The sequence below is a fragment of the Alligator sinensis genome, unplaced genomic scaffold, assembly GCF_000455745.1.
Source record: "Alligator sinensis unplaced genomic scaffold, ASM45574v1 scaffold792_1, whole genome shotgun sequence".
NCBI lineage: Eukaryota > Metazoa > Chordata > Crocodylia > Alligatoridae > Alligator > Alligator sinensis.
Window position 1 is genome coordinate 694,739 of NW_005842794.1, and position 21,304 is coordinate 716,042.

General features: G+C 39.4%; 1 long non-coding RNA gene across 1 annotated transcript; it reads left to right on the forward strand.

Annotated features, from left to right (window-relative positions):
• Positions 1–795: 795 nt before the first annotated feature.
• LOC112547905 lies at positions 796–20,750 on the forward strand. Its single transcript, XR_003091685.1, has 4 exons — positions 796–924; positions 1,695–1,758; positions 6,864–6,982; positions 20,406–20,750. It is a non-coding gene; the product is annotated as an uncharacterized LOC112547905 (long non-coding RNA).
• Positions 20,751–21,304: the final 554 nt, after the last annotated feature.

Here is a 21,304-nt window from a genome sequence, read left to right on the forward strand (position 1 = left end):
ACAAGCATTCATTTATTTCAGTGGCCGATCAGTAGCAGTTTGTATTCATTATATATTAATAAAAATACTTTGGCAAAATGTATTCAGAACTAGTATTGCAATATTTAGAAACAGTGTTTCCCAGGGTTTAAAGAGGACTCAGCTTTGTGTATGTGGGGGAGGGGGGAAGAGAAAATTGAGAAGCCCCAGAAAAGCATTTTTAAAAAACCCTTTTTTGAAAGCATCTACCATTTAAGGCTCTGCTTAACTTTACCTGACAGTTCAGCTTTACAAGAAGGTAATGTCGACTGCAGCAAGCTGTGCCGTCTCTCTCATTCTCCCTTTGGGGACATGTTGACAATGGAAACATAGCAAAACAGTTTTTGCTTATTAGGCAGTTTTTCAAAACCTTGCATAAGCAGCTTTTTCCTCCCTTTTACTCTGTGTTGTTCCACACATTAAACCTTTTATTGTAATTTGAGCTTTACAAAAAAATGAGGAGGCATTTTTTTAAACGTTTGCCTCTACTTATTTAAAAATATCTAATTCCCATGATTACCTTCTTGCAATTTCTGCAAAGGGTGATGCCAACATAATACTTGCAGCCAAACAAAATTCCCATTGTTAATCTCGGAAGGTAGAGGAAAGCCTTTAAGTAGATACTGTGAGATTTTGTAATTTTGCTGCTGAGGCTTAGTATCCTGAAATAATTTTTGTCATCAAAAACGACAGCACTTTGGTGACTGCAGTGACCTCCATGATGTCAGAATGTCATTGTGCAACCGTAGCTAAGAAAAGCCTCTGAGAAAAAACAAAGGAGTGTTGCATCTCCCTATAACATGAGATGTGCATATACAGTATGTAGCATTTTGGAATTCATACCGTGCTAGCAAGTTGCTTTCAGTTTGATTAGGCAATCATTGTTTCGTTTTCCTTGCTTTGACAGTGAGTATGCTTGTTTGCTGCTTAAGTAGTCTTAGCGTTATTTAGGTCAATATACTTAGGATAGCTTTTATGGTCTGTAACAGTCTGATATGTACAGTATCTAAAAGACAGAAGAACCAAATTTTTGTTTATCTACTTATTTATTTTGTTACCTCTGTGAGTATTAAAACACTTTGTAATTAATCAAAATTCTATGCAACAAAGTATCTACCATTTCTGCATTGCAGATATATTTAGCTCTAACATTGCTTGTGGTTAACAGGGTGTAGCGTAGACACAGACAGCTGATCATGCAATTGGACCGTGAGCTCGTGTGGTTTTGTCAATACTGCTCAGAATTGCAATAAACTGTAAAAAAGAAAAAAAAGGGGGGGGGGGGGGGAGGGAGGAGAACATATATCGCATGATGTGCCAGAATTAGAGCTTTAGCAGTGATCATTTTATTGATAGTCTTTTTGTTCATTTTTAAAAATTATACAGCTGAAAAATTAAGAGATCACAAATACATGCAAGACCTAAGATGTACTGTATGAAATCTTCATTAAGATGATATCACTCTAGTCATTCTAGCATTTCTCCAATGAGCAAAGGGATTGTTTTGTTTCCCTCGGCAGGCAGACTCACCCACAGTACAAGAAGGTTTTGCTAACAGTTTAAAAAGCCTACTACTGTATCACTGCAGAATTTGGAGTTTACTAACAGTGTTTAGTGACTGGAGCTCATCTTGCATCACCAGTTGATGACATTTTTCTTTGTTCCCTCCCACCCAGTTGAACCAAGACTGTAGCTGATACGCAATGTCACTTACAACATTAATCAGATACTGCATTTAAGGTGAGCTGTCCCTTGCCTCCTCCCTTACCAGAGCTGTGCTGCAGTATGTATCTTACTCCTGCTAGCCTAAAATGGCAGGCAGGATTAACGTTGCTTGTGCTGTGTGCATGCTGTGTATAGAATTCATTATACCGTGCATAGTATTTCAAATGTGAGTATGTAAATGGTCTGTGTGCCATGTCATGCAGTAGTGAAGACTTGTTTGTGCTTCATTACAGGCTTCAATATTTCAGCATCACCTTCAGAATTCTATTTAATTTGCAATGTGGGGAGCTGTTAGCTTGTCATCACATTCAAAATACATTATAGCCCTTAAGAGAAAAAAAAAAAGAAGCAAGCTCTGCTTCCAGATGGTGTCACCCTTTTTCTTCTTGCATTTATTGTAGTTTAAATAATGTATGTTGTATTGTTAATTAATGTGAATATCGAATTAAAGCACTTGAAACTTACATATTTATTATGCAGGTAGGAGGCACGTTGAATCTATTTTTAACTCTTACGCAGTCCACGTTGTGCAATGGGCTTTGGTTGTCGAGTTTATATTTTCAGCAGTGATATCAATAGGCTGATTTTCAGCAAATGTGACAAGTGGCCTTTCCAGTGGTCAGCTTCAAGCTTTGAACCCTCTGAGGAGAGGGGACAAAAAAAACCTTGTGTGGCAGTTTCGGAAACCTTGGATGAGGACTTTTTTTCCCCCCCTCCCCACCCTTGCTTTCCTTATTGATAAATTCAGTTCTCCTGATCACGGTCTATTCAAGCTGCTTCCCATCTGATTTTTGACAACTGCTTCTAAAAAAAATTTTGAGAAGACCAAGAATTCAGTTTATCACCATCGCTTTATATAAAAATGGCTGGGTACATTGCCATGCTCACACTGCATTAAGTGGTACACACAGGTAGGTTTTGATTTGCATGTTTTACAGATTTCTTAGTCAATGCTGCAAGAACATGAAATGGGTTTAAAATTGTAGCTTGCAATATAGAATTGTATTGAACAGTTTAGTTAAAGAAATCTCAAGGCAACCTAATACTAAATTGAATGGCTTCACATACTGGGATTACAATTGTTTTTTACTGTTAAAAAAATCTGTTGTGAAAGTAGAACAGTCATGTCTGTTACAATAATCATATGTACTAAGGGCGTGGCAACGCTTATGCAACAAAAGAATTTTTGAAATGCCTATTGTTTTGGTAGCATTTTTAAGGCTACTATGAAAATTATTGAGCTTGTGGTTAAAATATAAAAAATAAAAGTAAAGATATATAAGAAAAATGAAAAATATTTAAATTCTGCGTCGGAAGCGCTTTTTCAATGTGCTCTGTGAAATCTTAAATAAAGATTAATTTGCTTTGACACAGACATTTGCTATATCAGGTAAAAATGTAAACCCACAGTGTTTCTTTTTATTTTAAGGCATAAGGTTTTTAAAGAGACATAGATAGAGATGGCCCTGTCAGCTTAAACTGAACATCAGTTCAATGCAGTATGGCTTATTTCAAACAATAACTAGCCCTATGGCCATAAAAGCCTGCATTTGAGGTATTAAATAAATAAATGCATATACATATCTATGTGTATATATATCAGTATTGTACTCTTTAAACCAACTTCTGAAATATCTTTGTTTCAGATTTAATACTGGGCCAGAACATGTTTCCTTGGCAACCAAATCCTTTTAAAAGGTGCAATAGTAGAGATGCAAAGGAAGTTATTCTTGTTTAATGCCACAATGCAAATGGAAATGTTGTTGTTAAGTTTCTTTTCAATTCAAAATGAGAATCTGATGTCATTTTGTGTTTCCATGCGGCTATCGTTTCTTAAATGATGCCATGTTCATAAAGCTGTACATAACAGAAAACAGATTTTTTCCTGTTTTGCATTGATTGCTTCCAGAAATGTACCTGAGTGTCCTCTCTTTTCTTGATCTTTTTAGTATAGCTTGAGCTAGAATTCGAGGTATGTGCAGTATTTATATAAAGCAGTAGTTTCATTATCACTGGTGTATGAGTATCACTAAAACGATAAGCAGCTAAGAAGTGTAGAGAATTGCAGGCGTACTTAAGCCATTTTCACCAGTACTGAATTTAGCAACAATAATCCAATGGCTCTTTCATTACATAGAACGCATTCTGAAGTCCAACCAAAGCACTGTGTTTAGCCATTCTGAAAAAGTACTTATGTCTTGGGACATCAACAAAGCTTAATATAAATTCCTTTTTGGTTTACCATAAAGATGTCTTAGATTCTGCAGTTTGAATAAATAATTTCTGAGTTAAAACAGGTTATCTAACACTTTTAACAGTATCTGTAAAAATCTAACCTGTGTGCTAGAGGATATTGCTTAAGCAAATGTCTCCCCACTTAGCTTATAATGGTGTATCTCCCTACAATATCCTTTGTACATGACTTGAAAAATTCTCATTGCAAAAAGACTTTTGCAGCTTGGTAGCCATTTTCCTTTCATGTCCTTGACTTTAATGACTAAGTACATTTTGTGTGGATGAGGATCAAGAATAGAAACATAACCACAAAGGAAATATTTAAAGTATGGTTTTAGTGGCCATTTTATATTAGAACAAATAGCATTAGCTTTTTCATTCGTATTGAGCTAATTTTAATTTATTTCTGAAAAGATCATCAGTTCAGTGTGTTCTGAATAAACAACGTTATTGTTCAAGAAAGTGACTGCTCTTGTCTGTTTTGATAGGCCATTATTTAATAATCATTCTAAATTCAGTTTGATATATAATTACAATATTAAATTCACAAAATACAATCATATACCCCCATTCCATTTAAAGAAACAGAACTAGAAACATAATCGATTGATCAGCATTTGTAAGTGATATTTTTAATAGAGATTTTATTATGTTTGTGATTTCATTCTCTCTGATTGAATTAATTTGATATATTTTACTTTTGTAACATTCTTAGTAGGTATCTCTTACATGCTCTCAAGACTATTTTTTATTTTCTTTCTGTTTTGTATGGAATTATGCTTAAAGAAATTCTGCTTGCTACTGAGTTGAAGTGGATCATATTTATTACATTTCAAAATAGTGTTCGCGTATTATACCAGGTCTCAGCAGGAGAAGGGCTGTTATATGAGTACGGTTAGGTTTATTATTATTGTTACCTACAACACTTAAATAATGCAAATGCTCCTGTTGGCTACATCATGATGTTTCAGCCTGGTTGTTTTGACCGTATAAGCAATTATTTTCTATCATTAGAGTACAGATCCTTGTATAACTATTATAACTGAGTTCATAAATGCTTCCCTGACTTGGAAAAAAATCACTGCTGGCTTGAGAGCAGCAATTGGTCCTAGGTGAAGAAGATCATTTGCTTATTAAGAATGATTCTACTAATGATCAAGCTGTTCCTAGTTTGAACATCCTACATGGTTTGATGTGCATGTTTTAATAGAATATTATTAATTAATGTGAGGTGCCCAGATGCTGTGGCAATGGGCACCATATGTAAATCTTGTGAACTACATCTGTTTTATTCTCCTTGGCTATGGGACACAAGTGAGGTGCTGGAATCGTGCAGGTTTTCACACCCAATGTACAACTAGTAATATTTTTAGTTAGTTCTGCTTCAGGTGCAAAATATTTGACCTGCATTTTTTTCTATTTGTAATCTGTTGTTTTATGCCCATGTATCCAATTTCTGCCTAGTAGAAAAACTAACCAAATTTTGAGTGCGCAGAAAACAAAAATTGTTCATTCTGTTACTATTTCACTTTTAAATAATCTTATCAGTAAAGTTAAGTCTGATTTAGGCTGTCTGAAACTGCATAGCTTATTAGCATGAAGCTATCCATTTAGTTGATTTAGTTATATTGTCACAAACTTTGAATCAGATACTAATGATATTGGAATCTCTCTAATCTGTCTTGGACATCTAGTGGCTCTTGTAGTACTTTATTATCTGGTTATTCTCCAGCACTGCCATGTTGTAGTTTTCAATTTTCACATGTCCTGCTCCCAGGTAGCCCTTATTCCTCAAAGTTCTGTGTTCAAGCTTCAAGTTCATTGGAATCTTTAGTATGGGCTTCTGAACATCAGCATTTTATTACTGTTTTGGTATGGCCAATTATACTGATATTTGAGGCCCAGCCTTCTTTTAAACTTGCCTTGCTTAAATGCAGGTACCATGACACAGAATATCTCTTTGAAACAACCATGAAAGTAGACTTTGCAAAACAATCAGGATACAATGGTCTGAGCTTTGCCATTTAAAATATAGCCAGTAGATTATGCAGTTACTGTGAATGTTTAGTGTTGTTAACCATACAGTTGTGAATGGAGGGTGGGCCCTTAGCTCTTTTATCCCTAATCTTTGCTACTCTACTACTGTTACAAATCACTTGAGTCACAAGGCCTTACCCTAAAACTTAGCAAGGTGCTATACAAAATAATTTAAATATTTCTTGCAAAACTGTCTTCTAAAACATTTTACAGAGAAAAAAGAGAGAGAGAAATTAGGATGTTTTTTTGGGGGGGAGGCGGGAAATGATGAAGAGGCAGCTAAGCAAAGAGCAAATATGGCAAATGTATTCTGGAGGAGTTGTCTTGAAGGGTCTTGCAGACAGAAAAGATTTTGTAAGAGGTTGAATCAAGTATGTGGAGGATTTTAAAATCAAGGACAATTTTGAATTGTGTTTTGTAATTTGTCAGTCAATAATTATTTGAGTGGTAATGAAAATTAATTTTCAGTCTCCAGTCCTTTGGGTTGTGTTAGTTTAAATCATATTTAAGTATAGTTTGCCTGATCAGTGAAGCACAACCAGCATCTATTCTAGATGAGGTCCTACACTTCAGCCTAGTATGAGTTGTAAAACATTTATGCTCAGTTTATACTAAAGAAGGAAACCATACTGAAGTACTGCTAGCATATATACTGCTAAAAAGTGGATGTACCAACAACACTTGTGCATTGCCAGTGTATTTGGGAGTCTTACTGACAAGGGAAATAGTTCTAAATCTATAATGCAGCACCCAATTATGATTAGGGAAATAGCAAGAGTGACTAGAAAGTAGTAATAGTGTCTTGCCTTTAGTTAATCTATTTTAAACTTGGGTTTCCCACTTTGCAGCTTGATACAGAGTAGCCACAGAGAGAACCTACATGCTATTTCGCTGAGCTGATTTTGCCTGAGCATACCCGTTTATGCTATCTTAACAAGACAGTAGCATCACAGCAACCTGAATTTAGGTAAGTCATTGTAAGAAGTAATTACAGTAAATTGAAAAAAATCTTTTGAAAAATCCTCAAAAATGCAGGTAAAAATATTGGATAGTAGAATTCAGAACACATTTATTCAGTGTAGCAGCTGGAAGGAGCTAGACTTTTTTGACATGTGAAATTTAACTTCATTTGTTCCAACTGCTGTGCTGTGTTGCTGTAAATAAGTGTCAATACTGTTGGATTTTTGTGAGTTCCTGCACAATTATTACTGCTGGAAAGGCTGGAGGAGGGAAGGCAGGAAAGGCATTAGTGCCTTGAAACAGATGCCTATAGTCTCGGCAAAACTTCCAAAGTCTGTACAAACCACAGTAGATATGTGGGTAAGGCAGAAGTCTGCCCTGCTATAATTACAGAAAGGTTCCAACAGTTAGGAGCCCTGGCTTCAGGAAGCCCTGACTTCTTCCTTCATAAAGGACAATCTGCTCCATAAAATCAAGATCCTGATGACTATTGATAATTAAAAAACCCTTTGACATTTGACAAAGGTAGAGGGATTACATGGATGCCTTGGCCAGATTCTAATTTTAGCAAGTATATGCCAAAGTACAGTACATATATATCTAAAACTCCACTTGCGGTTTCGATCTGAATGCTATATATCTCATGTCATACCGGCCTAAACTCTACATCTATAAATGACTATATTTCAGCAGTGCATAAAGCAAGGCCTTTCTACTGTAGATAAAATATACAAAAGTGCTTTTAAAGATGAGGTATGTGCTTTATACATTGAGAGAGAATATTACACACACACAGTTCTAAATTTTGTATGGTAAATTTATGCATAAGCGGGAGAGTTCCTTTCCACTTCTCTTGTCATGAATTTAGAATAATCATATCTATTGAAAAATATTCCTCTTTGTATTTTGTCCAGGGTCTTATTCCTAAACAAAACGATCTTTTGAAAATCCTGAGAACTCTGTTAACTTAAAACCTGATCCTTCATATCCTTCTATAGGTTTTTCTGAATGATATAAATAGTTCAATAGGAAGATAATGCTTCTTTTGATTCCAGTGGTATTACTCACATGAGCCGGAGTAAGTCATGTGAGTTGTGATTTGCTGAATCATAGTTTAAGTTATCTTGAAATAGTTTGATGAAAAAATCAAGCTTTGGGTTAGAGGGCAAACAGGAAGATGTAAAAGGAATGAAAAATACTTTAATTTCTAGAAAATATTCCTTAAATGGACTCTATTAATAGTACTAAACAAAAATACTTTTAATAAACAGTTCAATATGGTGTATAGACAGCCACAGTTCATTTTCAATGACAATAAAATAGATGTCATTGGCAGTTTAAACCAAATATCAGTTAAATTTAAAATTTTAAATTATACTGGCTATATAAGATACTTGCCAAATTTACCATTTACCTGTTTTTAATAAGTGGTCATAGTACAACTGTTTGCTTATATTTCAGATAGAATTCTGGCCCATAACCTGTTTCCTTAGCAACCATATATGAATAAAAGGTGCCTTACGAAAACTGCAGACGTGCGTTGGTGAATGCATATTAACCAGTAGAATCTATCTGCATAGTATATGCTCATAGTAATGAATGCATAGTGAAAATCACCACGACAGAGGTTACCAAGCATGTCCCAAAGCAGATTATTAATTCTCCAAGGGCCTGATCCAAAGCCTGTTGAAGTCAGTGGAAGCCTTTCCAGGCTTTCATGGGCTTTAAATTAACCCAGATTGACTAGACAAAATTACCATACAAATGTATGGTAAAAAGGCCTAATCCTACTAAAGAAAGCCTGGACCACTTGTGAAAGATTCTGAGTACCTACAGTTCCTTTTACTGGTTTTCAGAAGGTGCTCAGTCTTTCCAGGACTGAGACTAGAGCCAGTATCCAGTAGCGAGATTTATATACTGTACTTGACTTGGAGCCAGTCTTAGGTAAATGGATTTCTCATGAAAACCCCATTGTTTATGGTATTTTTGTTCTACCCAAAGTACCAGGTCTGGAAGTCATGGCAATGAAGTACTATTTTTGTCTTTTAAAAAAGTAAGTTATAGAGGAATGAAAGCAGCTACTCATATGGATCGTCTGACATGATTCAAGGACCAGATTGCAACCTTTAGGCAATTCTCATCCTTTTCATCAAAATAGGAGTAGCACTGCTAATTCAAAACAAACAAGCATATCAGGCTTGGTGGAGTCTCCACTGACAAAATTAGGCCAGAGACTAGATTTGATGAATTGCTAACAGTTTATTGAGCATTATCAACAATAGAATATACCATAAGCAAAGCCATTTGAAAACTAAAAATACAAAAAGGCATAAAAATACTAAATTTCCAGGGGGTTTCTTAATTCCTGTATTTTAAAAAGTAGGTAAAATATGTTTAGCCAAATTCCTCCCTGACAAAACTCACATTGAAATTATGCCAGAGATGTATCTTGCCATTGTTTTAAAATGTTCCTTTATGTGTGGAATGAAAGCTTTCACACTGCTTTTCAGGAAGGCATTGGTCATAAGCATATGCTAGATCCTTAACTAGATCATTACTAGTGGACACATCGGTAAGTGTTTAAATTAAAAACTAAGATGTTAATTATTAAAAATGACAGGGGAGGAAATGCTAGGCTCCCCTCCTCCCCTCTTCGATTTTATTCTGAGAATATTTTTGTTGGGACATGTATAACAAACAGGCTGACTAAAAAACTACTGAAGTCAATGGAAGACTTCTATTGATTTCAGTCAGTTTTGGAACAAGCTCTAACAGAGATGCTATTATATGTAATGTGAATTTTTGAGAACACTTTGAATATGTTCATAAGTATCCACAAGTATGCCAGAATCTGATATTTATCTTGTTTAACTTTTATTATTGTACAGTATGTTTTTTGATAAAATGTGATCAGGCATAGATACAAGCACAATAACCAAAGCTGTGTGATTTTAAACCAAGTACTGCGTGCTATTTCTACATTATTTTTCTAATTTTAATTAGTCTAATTAGGAAAGCTGTAGGTTCTGAAATGTCTATACAGTTTTAGATCTATAACTTGTTTGACATTTGTTCCACTGTAATAAACTATCTTAGTACATTGACACAATCTCTAATATTATGACTTCACATGCATGAGAAAGGGAACTGTAGATATACAAGACCGACTCTGGAGACATAGCAGAGCCCTCTATAATGCTATACATAGTGATTGTTTTTAAATTCATAGCAGCTGATTGGATCTGACAACAGAATACATCAAGAGTAACTCTACTGAAATCAGTATAAAGCTCGAGTAAGTGAGAAGGGACCAGATGTTAACGCTTAGTCTTTACATCTTTAATCAGAGCTGAAATCAGTAGCAGTTTTGCATGAGGGAGAACTTCAGGACTGGGCGCAACAGAAGAAGATCTATGGGTCAGGTGTGCAGTCATGCAGTTGAATCCCCTTTTGATTCCAGCTGTACCCCAACTTTAAAAACAATTACCTAAGAGGAACAGTGCAGTTCAATTCAGTTGACACTGAGGGAGTCAGTTGATGTCCTGGCTTATTCTAATCTATCTGGTTCCTGCTAATCTGTCTTCACTCCATAGGTGTTAAGACCATCTTTCCTTGTTAATGGTCTTAATGTTCCACTATTCAAACTGTCCTTTCTTCTGCATTTTTGCTGCCTGTTAGCCATGCCTGGTAATGTCACTCTTCTGTTTCATAGCCCTGCAGACTGTTTTTAGTTCAAGCTACAAGTCTTAACTCTGGGGTGATAATATTAACTCAGGTGTAGAAATGACTGAGTGAAGTATCGGCGGCATGGTCAAGATGCTCAAGAAGACTAAATTTCATTTTAAGAATTTGAATAAGAGATGTATCTTTAGCTATAATGCCTACAGAACTAACTAAACCATATCTTTTTACTTTTTTGAATATTTTAACTAGCCTGTTGTGTTTTTACAATTTAATATTATTGAACTAGTGAATTATTGAACATTTCAATAAAGTTATTTGTTTTTCCTTGATCTTAAACTGAATAATACAGTACTAGGCCTGTAGCTTATTAGCAAAGCATCTAGTTTCTCTTTACCTAGAGAAAAATGTTCAGTGTTATATAGGACGATGCACTATCTCATCTGCACCCCCCTTTTAAAAATCCTAGATATACCCATAGGGCCCAGAGCTCTGAGTTATGCCTTCTAGATTCACCAGAACAAGTCCTGTTAACTGCTACATTCAGTGGCACAACTTGACCAGTGAAAATCTAAAATATGTACTCCAAGCCTGCAGCATGCTCCAACTCTACAGACCACTAGTTGTTAACGCAGAATTGAATTTTGCCTGAGACCAACTGCACATACCTACAATTTTAAAGAGACAGTCATCAATCATGTCACAGTAATCAGTTCAGTGAGAAACTGTGACCAACACAATTTGCTGGATGAGGGAATGTGGAATTTGTATTTTAACTGGAAAAAAATTGGAAAAATTACCCCAAATATTTAATAATTTTCCCCCTATTATATTCCACTGTCCACAGTTATAAAATACATCATAAGCTGCTAGTTGAAACATAACTACTGTGGAAAAATATGATAGACAAAGCTATGTAGTAATGTTCATTTTAATATCATATCAGAAAAATAGGTATCACATTGTAAAATGTGAAATAAATTCTCCATAACATTGTCACATATAAAACTCCCATTTTGTAATTCTGAAAAATGTTACAAATGGGCTCAGATATTTGTGGGAGGTTTCCTCAGAAACTGGAAAAGAAAAGATTAAATAGACTACTTCACAGTTTTAATTCTGACAATTAAATGAATAACAGAATATAACATTATTGTCCAAAATGCCTAAGCTGCTTTTTTTTTAAAGCTATTGAGATATAACAATTAATAAATTTAACAATGAGAATAAAAAGATGAAAAGGAAGATAGGAAAACTTTCAGTTTGTAAGCACAGCTTCATAACTACTGTTGCCTGTGAGCAAAGGTCATAAATGTAGGAGGATGGAAAACGGTTTATCAGCAGAACAAGACTATAACAAACTGAAGATGGAAATAATACTGAGACTGTTCAAGAAGAGACACAAGATGCAAGGCCTGCTGAGTTTCTCGTAGCAGTGCAGCAAGTCACGTGTTCATTTTCTGCCTGGCAGAAGTATTTGGCTATATACCAGTTAATGCAATTGCTTGACTTGTTTTCTTTGGACTGGTGAAGAGACAAAGGCTGATTGTTCCTTTCTTAAAACTTGTCTTGTTCATTTTATTAATGGAATTTGCCTACAGTTTCACATAAGATTAATTGTACAAGGCTAACATGCAGGAACAAACTCATTTCGAGGCATGAGCATGGTTCACACTGGCTGGGAGGGATGAGGCAACTGTAGTGATGGCTCTCCTAATTCCCCACCTCTTCCCCCCAATGGAGGTTTGCATAGAAGAAGGAGGAGGAGGAGCAAAGTATCCAGGCTTCATGGATGATACAAATGGAGGCTAGCATGGTGCTCCCTTGAGCTGCTGAGTTCTTCCTACTATTTACTCTGTCATGTCAGAGTAGAGTGGTGCTGCTTGAGAGGCAAGGAAGAAGCTTTGTTTAGGTGCTTTGACCCCAAGAGATGGGGACAGGAAGCTAGTCAGAAGGAGTTTTTCCTCAGGCAGGCTAAATTCATGAGAAGGTTGTCTCCTCATTGTTAGAGTTGGCACCAACCCAGGCCAAAATCCCACCACTGGTGAGAAATTTGCGAGAGCTGGCAACAGTCTATATAGTTTCCACTCTTTTTAACAGGGAGACTGCCTAACAGACAGTGTGGAACCATTAAGCCATAGTTTCATATACTCTGAAGGAAGGAGTGTCACATGTCATGGTATGCAGATATGAAATTACCTCAAATGAGTAACAAAACATTTAAAGTTCATGACTGCTTTGAAATATCAACTGGGAACAGTATTGTACTACTTCTGGAATTGCACTACTTCTAAAATGGGTTTGCACACTTGCAAACTATTTACAGTGTTTGTGTAATTCTACACTGACACTAGCAAGATTTAGTAAAAGCTCAGTTGGGGACCTGCAGCTTTTCAACAGGAGCAAGTATGGGGTTTAAAGGAAGTGCCTTGCTTCAGTGAACAGAAAACTTCTAAACTGGAATCCTTCTTGTCAATCAAGAGATGAAACTGTTACACACCAAAGAGCTTCCTTCATAGCATCTGGGTTAGAAGAACAGCCACAGCACCACTGAGCTTTTAGGGTGGGTCATGAAACACATGGGATGATTGGATAATTAATAAGGGTTCTACCCCATAAAACAACATGTTTATTATTGTATGTGTAAAAATCATAGTACCAAGACAAATCATCCATGCAAAAGAACAGAATAAAATCCCCACTCCCTCCCACCCCCACATCTGACTCTAAGCCCCATTCTGCCAAGTCCTTTGAAAACCCAAGCACCTGAGAAAACAGGCTTTGCAGACTATTTCAGACAAAAGAGCAGGACATACTGTATAGGAAGAAGATAACTGTTACTGTGCCTTGAGCTGCAAGCACTTCTCCAAACTAAGTTATTAACTTTTTTATTGTTTAATTTAGGTAATTATTTGTCTGCCTTCCTGACAGTAACAGTGCTCATATTATCATTGCACACTTTGCTAGGAGAAAATTAATTTGATGAAGGCAAGCATAAGAACTAGGACTATTGCTAAAAATGTTCTTAGAAGTTTCATGTTACATTTAGACCATACTAAATCTGTGGAATGTTAAACAGTGTTAAAGTTAGAATGTGTTGTGAGCAGTCTCACATTGAGAGTTAATACTGTTTCTTGCCTGCACAGCTCTAGCTTGCCTCAAGAGGCCTACCAAGCAGGGGCATGGCTAGGAACCAGGATATCTGGGGTGCTTGTACACCTGACAGTCGTCATGATGTACACATGATGAAAACATAATTTATATGGCTTAATGGCATCACGCATTACATGTGTGCCAGTTTTGGGGATTTTAAATGACTTTGCATCATTGCAAACTAAACTACATCCAGATGTAGTTTAGTTTGCAATGTTGCAAATTGCAACAGTGCAGCTGTCAGTTCAGCCCCAGCCATGGGAGAGGCAGGCAGGCTCCACAGAAAAAAGGATTGGGCCCCTCTCTGCTTCTACCTTCAGCAGGCACTTCCTGAAGACAGAAGTGGTGAAGGGCCCAATCCTTCTTTTTTGGAGGAGGAGGAGGAGCATGCCCATCTCTCCCATGGCTGGAAAGAAAGCTGCCAGCAGGCTGAGCAGCCCATGAGCTGCGGGGGAATCCCAGTCCTTCCCTCTGGGGTGGTGGCACCCCAGGGCTGCCCAGGTGGGCTGCTAGTGGGCCAGGTACTGCCCCAGTTCAGAGGCAGCACCCGGACAGATCTAACTCTTCCCTGAGCCTGCCAGGGCCTCCACACCCTGTGCACTGTCCCTTCTACCTTCCTGCCACCTGGGAGCACCTGAAAACAGGATGGCTTGCCCCTGGGTCAACATGGGGAGGTGGCAGGAGGGAGGCTGGGTGTGCTGGTGGCCTGAGAAAGTCGTGGGGAAGGTGCATGGGGCTCTGAAAGCCCACCAAACCTAAGCTTCCCTAAGCCCCCAAGGCTTCCAGTGGCCTGTGCACTGTCCCTACCACCTTCTTCAGCTGCCAGCACACCCAGCTGCTCTCCTGCTACCTCTCCACACCCCCCCAGGAGCAAACCAGCCTGTTCCTGGGCCGTCCCAGGTAGCAGGAAGGCAGCAGGGACAGAGCACAGGGTGCTGGAAGCCCCTGCAGGTTCAGGGAAGAGTTGGATCCAGCCAGGTGCTGCCTCCAAGCTGGAGTAATGCCTGGACCTCTAGCAGCCCACCTGGGTGGCTCGAGAGGGCACTGCCACCACAGAAGGAAGGACTGAGCCCCCCCCACAGCTCAAGGGCCACTCAGACCACCAGCAACTTGCCTTTCTCCTCCCCCCCGCCCAGCTGCAGGAGAGGCAGGCAGGCTCTGCCAAAAAAATAAAAAAGTAGGATTGTTCCTTTACCAGGCACCTGCTAAAGGCAACAAGGGGTCCAGTCCTTTCTTTATTTTCCAGTGGAGCCTACCCGAAGCCAGGGGGTGAACTGCCAGTGGGATGAGCGGCCCCTGAGCTGTGGGGGGCCCCAGTTCTCTCTGTGGTGGCAGCAACCTCCAGGGCTCGGTGGGTGGCCAGCTAGTGGGCCGGATGCTCCCCCCACTCGGAGGCAGCACCCAACTAGATCCAAGTCCTCCCTCAGTCTACCCACTGTAAACCCACCAGGCACTGCTCCCTGGGCAGGCTTATGGTACAATTGGATTGAGCTGGGTGCTATCTCTGTCCTGGGGCAGCATCCAGCCTCCTAGCATCCCACCCAGGTGGTCCCAGGGGGTGCCACCACCATGGAGGGAAGGACCAGGGCCACTCAGCCAGCCAGCAGCTCGCCCCCTAGCCTCAGGCAGGCTTCAGCTCTGCCAAAAAAAAAAAAAAAAAGGATCTGGCCTCTTGCCATAATGTAACAGAAAAATGTAAATGGTGGGTTTCAGTTAAAAACCCACCATTTCAATTTAGAGAACATAAAATAAAACCTTGGGGATGAAACCCCTGTCACATATACAAGCGCTCCTGGGTTCTATCCCTTTTCAAGGAAAGAATGGTGCAGTATGTTCTAGGATGCTGGAGAACTGCAGATTACTCTTTTTTTACTATGGAGCAGACTGAAGTTATACTAACATAAGGTAAGTAACATGACCCAGACTTAACCCTTGCCTGAATTGGTGTAAATTTCAGATGCTTAGAGGGCACTTAGCAGAACATAATGAACTTTAATATGCAGATGTTTGCATTTTAAATGCCCTTAGTACATTCTAAGTGTAACATGTAACTTCACCCTTATGTGTAAGTGTGATACTTTTATGAATCTTTTTCTGCATGTTTGAAAAAGGGCATGTTAGAGTAGGACAGAAAGATGGACTTGGAGATGTGTTCAGAGCTCAGAATTATGTTTTTAATGCTGGCCCCACTTTCACATGAGGATTCTAGATGCAGTAATATTTGTAAATTATGTACACAGTTCCATATGGGCACACTGCTCTTTAGCATGAAGAGAGGAAAAAGTGAAGTAGACTTACTGGCCAGCCTTTATGCTGTGAAGGAGCACAATACAGATGAGGGTAAATCTAATCCTGATGCTATATTAGTGACCTCAAGCCAAGGATAGGGGTTCCTGCCCCTCTCCCCCATCCTTTCAGAAAACTTCTAATACAGCCCATTTAATGTACTGAAAATAACAGAATGGCATACATGCTCAGTTCAAGGCAGTTGGGGTAAAATAGTATGTTCAAAGTATACAGTAATAAGTGGGAGAGACGAAGACAAGGAACTGAGATCAGTTCCTCCGTGACTATCCACAGAGCAGTCTGATTATCTGGCATTATTATTCTAAAGTGTCAGCCAACAATGGCTGTTTTGCTGTCACTGGCTCATAGCTGCATGATATTTGTCTATGTATACAGTATGTAAATCCCTGCACTTGGATTCGCTATTACACTCAATACCCAGTAGCCATATGCCCACAACAGATATGGTCTCTGCAGTTTCACACTTCACCCAGTGAGACTTTATGCAGTTCCAAAGTGTTTGTGCTTTTTTTTCCAGTGAAAGAATAACTATATTCATTACAGTACCTCTAAAAAGCAGTGTACCAGTCAGCATTTTAATATAAAATTACTGCGAGGTTTATAAAATTTAATATAATATTTACTGTGAGATGGCAATTATAAGACCGGTAGTTAGCCATGTTAGTTAGAAATCATCTATAAGGCAGGGGAGGGTTGCACCATATAAACTAACTTGTTCAGAAACTCATAGGCAATAGCCTACTTTGTCAGATGTAATAATTAGGAACCTACTCAGATCACAACTTCACAATTTTTGCAGAAACCACAAAAACAGTGGTTTCTGCAAACACCAGTAAAATGGCTGGTTCCATAAAATAGGAACCACCTTTTAAGTTATCATCTGGATAATAGAAAAGCTGTTAAGGGTTCTGATGATTAAGAAACACCATTTCAAAACCAACAAAGAATTACCTTAGAATTTAGGGCTGTCAAATTATTTTAAAAAATTATTGTGATTAGTTGTGATTTTAATCACACAGCTAAAAACTCAAAATTATGCAGGTACTTTGTATAGTTGAGGGATGGCTGTGGGGTGTCTGGGGGACAATTTGTGAAGGTGTAGGGGGCTGTGGGGGGGAGGGGTTTGGACCCCAGGAAGGGGGGTCCCCGCATTACGGGTCAGGAGCGAGGGGCAGCAGCAGGCTGTGGCTTGGGAGTGAGGGACAGACACACACAGACACACAGACACAGACACACACTCACACACACATACAGAGACAGACACACACAGAGATGGAGACGCACACAAGCACACACTGTCCACACCCAGCAGGTAAGTCTGTGGAGGGGGAGAGGTAACAGAAGAGGGAAGTGGTGGGGGGGTAGATTGAGGCCCCCATGGTGAGGGAGGGAGTGGGACAGGGACAGGCCTGGGGTGAATGGGTCCCAGGGCTGGGGGTGGGTCATGGGACAGAGTTGTGGGTGGCTCATCCAGGGGCATGGTGGGGGCGCAGCTCCCCAGTGCTACATGCACCCCTGGGGGAGGCATGGAGGGCATGTGTCCCTGGATTGTGTACAGAGCAGAGGCTGGCTACCTGCTCCAGGCTGGGGCTCTGTGCCCTGCTACTTTTGCCCCAGGAACCATGTGCTGGCCACACCACATGTTTCCTACCCACTAGGCAGCAGGAGGCACAGCTCCCCAAGCACAGATCTGAGGGGCACATGCCCCTCATGCTTTCCCCTGGGGGTGCACGCATCCCTGGACAAGTTGGCCACAGCTCTGTCCCAAGACCCACCCCCCTGGGGGGGGCCCAGCACCTGCCCCACTCCCTCTCTCACCATGGAGGCCTCGATCTGCCCCTTGCCCCTTTCCTCTCCCTCCACCTCTCCCCCACCACCAACTTACCAGCATGACGTGGTACTGCTCTACATGCTGGGCTGTATTCCTGGTCATATGCAGGCTACGGCTGCTCTGTGTGTCTGTCTGTGTCCACACCACCCCCACTCACTCCCCCAGACATAATAGCCACCTGGAGCCTGCCCCCATGCTGCCCTGCAATCCTCTGCACTGCCACTACTGCCCCACTGGGAGGCCCAGAGGTGGCAAAGCAGAGCCCCAGCACTGGCTGCAAAACTACGTGTGTGATTAATGCGTCAAAAAAATTAACAACTTAATCATGCGTATTAACTACAATTAATTGACCGCCCTAGAATAAATCAAATTAAAATGAGAGGTTTGCTTTATTTCACTCTCATGAACTTTAATACATCATGCTATTCTCCCTGGCAGCCATAGTTGATTCCTCATCCTTGCATTGTAAGAGCCATTATTTCATCCATTGTGTAACACAAAGGAAAACAGTTAATTCTTTGTGTGAATTCAGCTCCACCTTGTGGGCAAAGCAAAAGCTATGAGACTACATATGAGTTAGTTTTGCCTTTTTGGGAGATATTTTGAGGATTTTACTGTTTAAAACAATTTATACCTTCAATGAAGACACTTTAACCCTTAGTTACCAAAACCTTTGTTTGCACTGGGAAATGCATTTTTTAAAAGTTGCACAATTTGAATTTTGGAGCAAATCCAGTCTTATGGCATTCCTACTTTCTGCTGCTAAAGGGGACATACCCACAGGCTACTAACTTCTCAGGTGAGATAAGTAATCTGCACGAGAAGGTGTCAGTTGTACCAACTGATGATAGAATTGAAAAACTCTTTTTGACTGCCTGGAAAAACTTCACTTTGTAATTCCAGTATAAGAAGCAAGAGTGAATTGGGGGCAGTAATAAATAAAGTGAAAACAGAATCCTCTCAGTGAAAGAATGAACAAGGAGCAGCCCACATTTAAGGATCTGAGAGATCTGCCAATATTCACACACTCATTTGCATATTTATCAGGTGCCCCACTCTTTCCTGAATTAATATTGGCAGGGGGGAAGAATCTAGAAACCAGAATCTAGAAACAAGATCACTGAAAATGTGTTTAAGAATCTAGAGATGTTCAAGAAGATATAACACAGAGAAGGGAAGTATTATCCTATGTTTACAAGATCAAGGTCCCAGAACAGGAAACATGCAAGCGGACTTGTAGCTATACCTTTTTTTAATGGTTCAGTAATCCCTTTGCCAATAAACTACAAAGGGGCACAGGTGCAGACTCCATGGGTGCTCCAGGGCTCAAGCACCCACCAAAAAAGATTAGTGGATGCTCAGCACGCACGCAGTCACGCTTGCAGACGTTAAAAAAAATGCACTTTACTGGAAGAAACAGTGAGTTACTTCAACCCAACTCTGCAGTGTCTGTAAAGATCAGGCACTTCAGCAGCATGCTTTTAGCTAAAGCTGATTCAATCAGCAATTAGGTAACAGTGCCAAAATAGCCCCACTAGTGCACCTGATCTTTACAGACACTGCAGAGCTTCTGTCTCTTCTGGGCATGCACAGGGCTCGGCACAGGAACATGCCACATTAAAAGTAAAGTGATGGGTTTTTGGGGGTGTTTTCAGGTCTGCAAGCACCCACCAGCAAAAAACAAAGTTGGCCCTATGCAAAGGGGGGTTCTTGGACTGCTACCTATGTTTATTCTGAGCCAGTGTGTGTCCAAGAATTGAATCTGTAACGAAGGTTTATTTGAATCTATAACAAAGTGCCCTGCCTCTCTGGAGTCAATCACTCAAGCAGTTCCTACAAAGGATTAAAATACCAACAAAAAAGATGTGATGGGGGAGAGGTTATAGCAGCAGACCCTGAAGTAGCAAGATGGAAAACTTCTGTAATAGTGTAGGGTACAAACACAAAATATTCTGTTTGATGTTTTGCCTATCTTACCTTGAAGCATAAAGCCATGCAGTGAAAGCAATTGGTTACATTAGTGAGTCCTAGGGAGACAGACAAACAGCATATACAAAGGTGTTAAGAAACTTTAATAGCTTTTAATAAAATTCAGTTAGTGAATACAAAAATACAACAAATAATATCCTATATATAATTGTATGATATTGTACAATAAAACAGTATCATGTTTTAAGAACTGGGAGAGACCAGCACCTCTTTCAGATTTCTTATTAAAAAGAAAAGGTAAGAATGCCTGGAAATATATATATATGTAGATAGATATAGATAGATCTATAGATATATATAGATAGATATATAGATCTATATCTATATATAGATATATATATACACACACATACCTATACATATATATGTACACATATAAAAAGAATCTTGACATTCTTTGTTTTGCATAGGCACAGAAAACTGCAGTGTCCATGTTTTGTTCACTAATTTCCAATTACTCCAACTCCAGGCTTCAGACATTGGGGATAGACTCTTCAGTGACACAGTGAGGCATACTTCAACATCTGGCACTGCCTGGTAATTGATTCCAAATGTGTAACAAGAAGAGAGACTAGGTAATTATAACTCTTTTTTGTTTAGAAGTAGCTATTTTGGCTTGTGTTATCTGACACTAGCAGTCCTATAGGGCAGTGGTTCTCAACCGTTTTTTACCAGCAGCCATTTGTAAACATCGATGGCCAGTCCCAACCCAGTGCCCCTTACTCCCGACCCTCTACCCGCCACTACCGGGCCCCAGGCCCTTAGTGTTTGGGGCAAGGGGTGGGTATGTGAGGCACGGAGGACACCAAGCAGCTCCTTGCAGGCCGGAATTCCCCTTGTAGGCTGGAACTGCAAGGGAAAAGCCACAGTTTCCTAAGTTTTTCTTCTTTAAAGTAGAATCCAGTTTGTTGATCCATTTTTTAAGTTTGTCCACAACCCTTTCATATATTCATGCAACCCACTTTTGGGTCACAACCCACAGGTTGAGAAACACTGATATAGAGTACCCTTTGATTTTGTTGCTTACTTCAATCTCAAAAATATTGACAAATCAATAATAGCTTCTTCACTCTACAAACACTTCAAAGTGCACACCCTTAATGTCCATGTGGTGTTGGCTGCCCAGTGTATTATTATATAATCTTTAATTAGCAATATAGAAGTTACACATAAACTGATTTAAGTAATCAAAAACTGGTTTAAACCTGTAACAGAACAGAATCTCAGTGCACATAAGCCAGTTTCAAATAGCTGAAGCTGGTTTAAGGTAAACCTGGTTGAATGTAGTCTCAGACTTAACTGATTTAGGTCAAACCCATGAGTAACTGGTGCCACCTTAGTCGGGGGGCACGTGCCCCCCCCCCCACA